This window comes from Salvia splendens, chromosome 9 (assembly GCF_004379255.2).
Source record: "Salvia splendens isolate huo1 chromosome 9, SspV2, whole genome shotgun sequence".
Lineage (NCBI taxonomy): Eukaryota > Viridiplantae > Streptophyta > Magnoliopsida > Lamiales > Lamiaceae > Salvia > Salvia splendens.
In genome coordinates this window covers 33054318-33062827 of record NC_056040.1, presented here as the reverse complement: position 1 = coordinate 33062827, position 8510 = coordinate 33054318, and the positions used below count along the sequence as shown (strand labels likewise).

Below are 8510 nucleotides of genomic sequence, written 5' to 3'. Positions count from 1 at the left end.
TGGGAGGTGAGGGAATTTCGAAAATTCCATGTGCACAACAAGGAATTTATTTGGTATCTTCTTGGAGAATATATTCATAACTTAGGAAATAAATATAATGAATATAAGGGAACAAATAAATTAAATCTCCAAGTAGGAAATAATAGGGGTGGGGGCCGAAAATTCTTGGGTCATTGCACAAGGATATTATTTAAATCCCCAATTAAATAGAATGGGATTTAAATTTGGTAATTTCTTTATGGAAAAGGCTCCCATAAAATAGGTAACAATTATTTAAATTCCCACAAGGAAAAATATAAGCATAGGGGCGTGTGATATGGAGGAGAATAGAAGGAAAATATTCACACCCCCAATTAATTAGACATAGGAATTTATTTGAATAAAAAAAAGGATTCCACAAAATAGGAAACAAATAAAATACTCTCCAAAATTTATTGGAGGGGGCCGAAAAAATTAGGCTAAAATAGCCAAGGCAAAAATCCCAACTCTCTATTTATTTTGGAGTGAAGAAATAAAATATAACATGATTTAATTGGATTATATTCAAAAGAAGAGAGTCAATAAAGCACCAATTAAATCAAATGAAAAATAATCCAATCTCCTATTGGAGATTTTCAAAACTCCCAAGGATAAAAGGATGAAGTTCGAATTTCATGTAGTGTAATTTAAGGTCCATTGGTTTGGATTTAATTTGGAATAATGTCCCAAAACAATTAATTAAATCCACAAAAAGAAATACTATTTCAATAATTAGGGAGGGCCGAATTTTTCAATGAATTGACTTCAGAAAGAATAAATGCATGATCCTATTAATTATTTCCCCTCATTGGAAAAAAATAAAAACTCAAGCTCATCATTCACATTAACCACGACAATTTATTTCACGCAACTCACTTAATCACATAGAAACAAAAGTTTCATAAATTCCAATAACGTATTAAAAGAGTCACAAAAGTTTGGGATGTTACAGGCGGGGACGACGAGGATACTGGCGGTGGGGAATTCGAGGAGTGAGACGACGGTTTTTTTTAACTATGTAAATTTTTTTTAATAATTATGTACATTTTTTGGTACTATGTATGTTTTTTTAAAATAAAGTGGTTGCAATTTCTCCGTATTTGTGTCGAAATTTTAATTCCGTAAATTGTTTGATTCCGTAAATTGTTTAATTTGGTGTATTTGTGAATTTTTATTATTGTGAGAAGTCCGTCGAGATGTCCTTATGGATGTTTGTCACTGTGTAGTGGGAAGTCCTTATGACGTGGCAGGAGGTTTTTTTGGGATGTCCGCGGGGGGATGTCCGCCGGGACATCAGTGGGAAGTCCTTATGACGTGGCAGGAAGTGTTTTTGGGATGTCCGCCAGAACATCCGCACCACTGTGGATGCTCTTATACTAATACCTTAAAACTTATTATCAGATTCATCGAATTGACATTAAATAAAATAATTTTCAAAGTATTATTTTAACAATTTGTTTAAATTTAAATAGAAAAAAGTTGAATGACCCGAGATTGGTATATATTTAGGGCTCGTTTGATATATTAGTGATGGCAAGATATGACCCAAATATAGATATATACGTGGTCATTTCAGGTGTTTGATAACAAATTGTATAACCATAGTGGCCCTTGTTTTTTTGCAAAAGCCCAACTCGGGCAACAGATTTTTCAACAAAATACAATGATATGTATCTTCATCATTTTGAGGGTTAGCAACATAGCATCGAGAAGCGTACCCAGTTTCAAAAAATAACCCTTTCATACCCATCTTGCTCAAGCCTCATTTTGTGAAACCTTCTTCCGAAGTCCGACGATCTCCATTAAAATTACTTTATAGAATGGTAAGAATTCAAAAGGAGCATCAGACATGCGAGTTGCAGTAAGAGAATCGTTACAAAATTCTAGTGTAAAACCATAGATTACCTTGCAAACTCATATGGAGAACAATGCAAAAGATAAGAGGGAAATTTGGACAGGGAATTGTGATTCCCGCTAGGGCTATTTAGAGAGAGAAATTAGAGGGAAAAATGAGAAGGAAATGTGAAAAATTTGAATGAAATTAGAGAGGGAAAATGCGAGGGAAATTAGAGAGGGGAAAATTGGAGGCCAACTTATGGGCATTGCGTATCAAACATGAGTTAATGAAAATCTTGGGCCCTCAGACTAGGCCCAATAACTTGGTGATGTATCTCACATGTGCATAACCCAACCAGCATATCAAACGAGCCCTTATAATTCAGTAGACAATGTTATATAAGTTTAAACTGAATAAGTCCATCTTAAATGATGATTGTAGACTTAGTAGTATATAGTATTTATTGATGAAAAGTGTACTGAAAACTTAAAATGGGAATTATGAATTGATAGAATTACGACCATTAATATAGGATAATGACAAATTCTAAGTAACTAGGTTAGTTAATGAGGAGTAGACGATTGCTAGTAATCCTTAATTTCTCAAATAACAAATGCACATTTGCAAGAAAGGCCAATCTTAAGGGAAGATGGTTACGTTAAGCCAAAGGCAAGATCAAAATCTGGAGTTGTGTCTTCAAGCAAGAAAAGACACACACTGAGTGTGTTTTTGGCAACAAATTTCAACGCTATTAAAGTGATTAATGGTAACCACAATTCACAAACATCCATCCATCCATCCATCCATCCATCCAGTAAGAGTTGCGATATATAACTGCAACCCTCCCCCTCTCTATCTCTCTCATCATCATCCACATTCATCACTATCACCTCTCTCTCTTCTTCTCTCTCACACAGTCAAACGTCTCGGCGCAACACCCTCTTACCTGCTTGACCATTTCCAGGTAAAATTACCTTCATAAATAAGGAAATCTCGGCTTTACTAAATAAAGTTTCAGTTTTTACTAACTACTTATTCCTTTCCTTTCTCGTTTGATGTCAATCTTAAATCCAGCTTTTCTTCTATTTATGGAATTCTCGATAATGGATAATTTATAGAGGAAGATTGTTTTCTTTGTTTCCCTTAAAAGGTAGTATTGCGCAGGGCACATTCTGCTGTTGGAATTTTTTTTTCCTGTTTTAGGCAAAACCGTTGACTTTAAAATCAAGAAGGAAGAGAAGAGCCTCTGGCTGAGGTGAGTGACCACCGAATTTCAACCTGACTAATATATTTCTTATTTAAACTTGTTTCTTTTTGGACTGCAAATGAAAGAAAACCCAATTTATGATTATAAATTGCTGAATATGATTGATGCATGTCCGCAGTTTAGCCAATTTTAGCTTATCACTTCTTTGTTTCTGTTGCTAAGTGTAACTTTTAATACATGGATTATTTCTAGAATGTGACATGGAAGATCACGCTAATATGTATGAAAACTCTAGTTAAACAAACTGGTTTTCTGATTTCAGACGATATTTTGGTCCATGGACTTCTTTGGATGCTTTGTGTTCATGCCAATGTCTAAATAAAATCACATTACATTCCAAAAACACAAAATGAAAAGAGAAACCAAAGATAATTATTTATGTCATAAATGGTTGTAATTTCTACAAGTTAATTTCTTCATTAGTAAAGTTCGAACCTAAAAATTACTCCTGTTGTGATATAGCTAAGATTAAGTAGTTATGAAAGAGAACTTTTTTCCACGTCTATACATGGTTCTTTGCTTCTGTCGATTGGTTTGGCTCCTCTTTCTTCCTCTCCTCTTAAATGATATGAGAAAACTGAATTAGCATTCATCTTTCTTGAAATAGCCCAAACACACTGGATCCATTGCAGAAGAGATGGGTGCAATTACTCCGTGGCCCAGAATTCTCTTCTTGATTTTCATTGCGTTGAGTGCGTTTTACTTTCACCAATCTTCTGCTGATGGGATTGAAGCAGACCAGCCTGTTGCTCTTTATGTAAACGCATCTGAAACATCAGCAAAAAAGATACCAAAAACCTTGTTTGGTATATTTTTTTAGGTGAGTTTGATCAGCACCTCACTTTAGTATTCCAGCTAAAAAGCAGAAAATAGATTTTTTTATTAAAACGACACATGAAGCTTTAGCCATGTTGCCAATTATGTTGAGCTAATGAAATTCTTTGAGGTGTCTGCAGGAGATTAATCATGCTGGTGCAGGAGGATTATGGGCCGAGCTTGTCAGCAACAGAGGTCGGTGGAAGAATACTTTCTTCTTGTGTTGATAATAATGCTACAACAATTTTGATTTTATGAGGAATTTTGATTTTTAATTTCATTACCAAAATAGTAAATAACAAAATAATAACAATGCCATAGTTTTAGAAATGATTGTCTCTTAGATTGAAACTAGCATGTGGAGACTTATGCAATTAACTGCAGGTTTTGAAGCTGGGGGGCCTAATGTGCCTTCGAATATTGATCCATGGTCTTTCATTGGGAACGAATCATCTGTGATTGTGTCAACAGACCGTTCGTCATGCTTTGAGCGAAATAAAATTGCATTACAGATGGAGGTGCTTTGTGGTGAAGGTTCCAAAGCTTGTCCAGCTGGAGGGGTCGGTATATACAACCCTGGCTTTTGGGGAATGGTATAAGTATAACTCATTCTCTTTAGAACTATAGAGGCCTCAGTAATAAATAGATACTCCCTCCGTCCTAAGGAAGATGACCCCTTCCTTGGGCGGCACGAGATTTTATGCAACTTTATTTTATATGTTTAGTGGTGAGAATAAATTAAGAGAAAGGGAATAAAGTAGAGATAAAAGTGTTTTCAATTTTAGTAATGGGTCATCTTAGTTGGAACAAACCATAAAGGAAAGTGAGTCATCTTCAGTGGGACGGAGGGAGTATAAATTATGGTAATGACATGATTTACGAACTATCTTGACAAAGATACATACTTGAGTGACTACTGTTTAACAGTTGACGTTGTTTCTGTACGATGTTTTGAACATCTAAATAAAGTACCATGCATTAAAAACTTGCAACCGGAATTAATCTGAGTGAAGATTAGTTTCACGCCCACTTTTAGCTGACTTTTGCATTACTTATTTTGTTTTGCAGAATATTGAACAAGGGAGACATATAAATTGGTGTTCTATGTACGTTCATCTGGGCCCATTAATTTGTCTGTGTCACTGACTGGATCCACTGGAATGCAGACGCTGGCAACTACTAGCATTGTGTAAGAATCAGTGACTTGTACCTTATTTAGTTCTTAGATGTCTAAGTTTTGATAATCTATCCAATTTTTCTTCTATTAAACCTTGAGTTGTACATGGTGTTGCAGAGCTTCTGACGTTTCAAACTGGACTAAGATGGAAGCTACTTTACAAGCGAAAGGAAGTGATGCAAACACTAGGCTTCAACTGACAACAACCAGGAGAGGTGTCATATGGTTTGATCAAGTATCATTGATGCCCACAGATACATACAAGGTATATGCCTACCCAATGCTAAATTTCTCGCCATTACATACCCCTTGAATAATGGGCTCTTATGTGAGCGTCCAAATCTCAAGCCCAATCATTTAATCATGGTGAAAATTGTGTGTTACTGTGACCTTGATTAAAATGCTACTTCTTAACACAGGGACATGGTTGTCGCAATGATCTGTTTGCAATGCTGAAAGATTTGAAACCGGGATTTATGAGATTCCCAGGTACAGCCAGTATTTTTTTCTTTTTTCAATCTTCTTGATGCAAAGATTAATCTGATTTGTATTATTGTTACCAATATCAAGTTCTATAAGATTTACTATATAGGTGGTCGTTTAATTTATATGACTGCGGCCATAGCAATCTTGTCACGGGGAAACACTCCACTCCACTAGCTTAGACAGACGTTGGCTACTGAACACCAGCAGCTGATTATAGTGCAGAATGCAGATCCACTCTTTTTGCGTTAATTTTTTGTTCAGAGTTTCCATAAGAAATTCTCTACAACTATACTGTACTATGTTGTTGTGTGGTGCCTCACTTTGGGTATAATATCTATCTACGGTGTCAGGTGGTTGTTTTGTTGAAGGTGATTGGTTAAGAAACGCATTCCGCTGGAAGGAAACTATCGGGCCATGGGAGGAGCGGCCAGGGCATTTTGGTGATGTCTGGCATTATTGGACTGACGATGGGCTTGGTCATTTTGAATTCCTCCAGGTAAGATTTATAATTTCATTGTATTTGCAGCTTAGTATGCACGAATCAGTACTCATGTTCACACTATCTCGATGCCTTTTTTGTCCATTTAATACAACTCTCATGCAGCTAGCCGAGGATTTGGGTACAGCACCGATATGGGTGTTCAACAATGGTACAGTTTATACTACATAATTAAATCTCTATATTTGTTGCCAATTTAACTCAAAACTCCTCTACTCGTATGGCTTTCAGGAGTCAGCCACAATGATGAAGTCGAGACCTCCAGCGTCTTCCCTTTCATACAAGTACTGTCTCGAACTATCTTTTTTAACCCACTGCCTGTTAAGGAAATTATATAGTAGGTATAACATTGACCAGCTTCTTGAGATCTAGTCAGTCGAATTTCTGTCTCAAAAGCAGATGGATTCTTTTTCTTCTTGCTAAAACATTGTTAGGAAATTTTGGAACTTTCATGCTTACAAGGTTGAATGCTTCTTAGGTTTGGAGATCCGCATTAGCATGTTGTTTCATGGTTAAATATGTTCTTTACAAAACTGTAGGAAATATTGGATGGTCTTGAGTTTGCACGAGGCGATGCTCATTCAAAATGGGGTTCAGTTCGAGCAGCATTGGGGCATCCGGAACCCTTTGACCTTAAATACGTTGCAGTGGGGAATGAGGATTGTGGAAAGAAATATTACCTTGGTAAAAAATAATTCTTGACTCCCATTGTTTATCTATCCTTTAATGGAGTAAAGAACACGCATAAAATAATCAACCAAAATTATTATTCGAGATAGTATAGCAGGTTGAGCTTCTTGTTGTTTTCTGATGATGCAGGGAACTACCTCAGGTTCTACAACGCAATAAAGCGTGCTTATCCCGACATCAAAATAATATCAAACTGTGATGGTTCTTCCAAGCCGTTGGATCATCCAGCTGATTTTTACGATTATCATGTAAGGATTTGTCTTTTTTCGTACAATATGGATGTAATGTATCGATCACTTATCCTCTATTTCCATGCTGACAGATATACAGCAGCGCAAGTAGTGTGTTTGGAACAGCTCAAAAGTTCGATAAAGCACCACGAAGTGGTCCAAAGGTATGCTTTCAGCATTTTCCAGTTTCAACCGTTGCAAGTTCGGTGCAGGCTAATGCTTGGATGATGTGATTAAATGGTGCAGGCTTTTGTGAGCGAGTATGCTGTCACCGGAGACGATGCTGGAAAGGGTAGTCTCATAGCAGCGATAGCTGAAGCGGGGTTTCTCATCGGGCTTGAAAAGAACTGGTATTAATCTTGTCCTATTTGAAAACGCACATGCTGCGTGATTTCAATTCTGATGAATGCTTCTCGTTCCCTCTACAATGATGCTGTTGAGATGGCAAGTTACGCACCTCTATTTGTGAACACGAATGACAGGACGTATGTGTTGGCTCTTTCACTCTAATTCGCTTGTCTCAGTTTCTTTTACAGTCTCATGGAAAGCTGCAATTTTGCGTTAGGTGGAACCCGGATGCAATAGTGTTCGACTCCTCCAAAGTGTATGGAACTCCTAGCTACTGGATGCAGCATTTCTTCCGGGAGTCAAATGGGGCGACCCTCCTTGATTCTTCCCTCCGATCTAACCCTGCAAACTCTCTCATTGCTTCTGCTATAACATGGAAAGATGCAGACAGCAGGAAACACCTGAGAATAAAGGTGTTACTGTTAAATTTAACTGCTAAAAATCTTGGCTTTTTATGTAGTAAAAGATTCAAAAAGTTTAACATACTTCTTGTAGGTGGTGAATTTCGGAAGCAACAACGTGACACTCCAGATTTCGGTTGACGGGTTGGAGGTGAACTCGCTGCAATCATTGGGGTCGACAAAGGTCGTGTTGACATCTGGCAACCCGAAGGATGAGAATTCGTTCCAAACTCCGAATAAGGTACTTGGATCACACATCTTCCTTCCTTCAACTAGCTCATAAGAGTTGTCAAAATCAGGCCGAATAGTGCATTTGGCCCAGGCCGGATGTTTTCCACTGTAACACTGGCACACCCCATTCCGCATAGTAATTCCGATCGTGTTTCATCTTCTATTCTCGTTTGCAGATCGTCCCGATCAAGAGTCAGCTGGACGAAGTGGGCGATGAGATGGATGTGGTGGTCTCTCCCCATTCATTGACATCAATTGACTTGTTAATAAACTCCAACCCCATCAGAACCATGGGATCAAATTCTGTTGATGTATCTTTCTACTAAAGGAATGGTTGTGTCTGAATATTGTGTAATGTAATAAGTTAAAATGGTAATATGTAAAATATTAGTACTAATAAGTTTAGTGTGGGTTTCTCAGTTATTGAAGCAATATTTACATGTGCTGGCCTGCTACTATCTTCACTGTACAAGTTTGCCACTGATATGGAAATGTATTACAAGAAAAATT

General features: G+C 37.1%; 1 pseudogene; it reads left to right on the top strand.

The window, feature by feature from the left end:
* Window positions 1-2500: 2500 nt before the first annotated feature.
* Window positions 2501-8428, top strand: LOC121748741 (annotated as a pseudogene).
* Window positions 8429-8510: the final 82 nt, after the last annotated feature.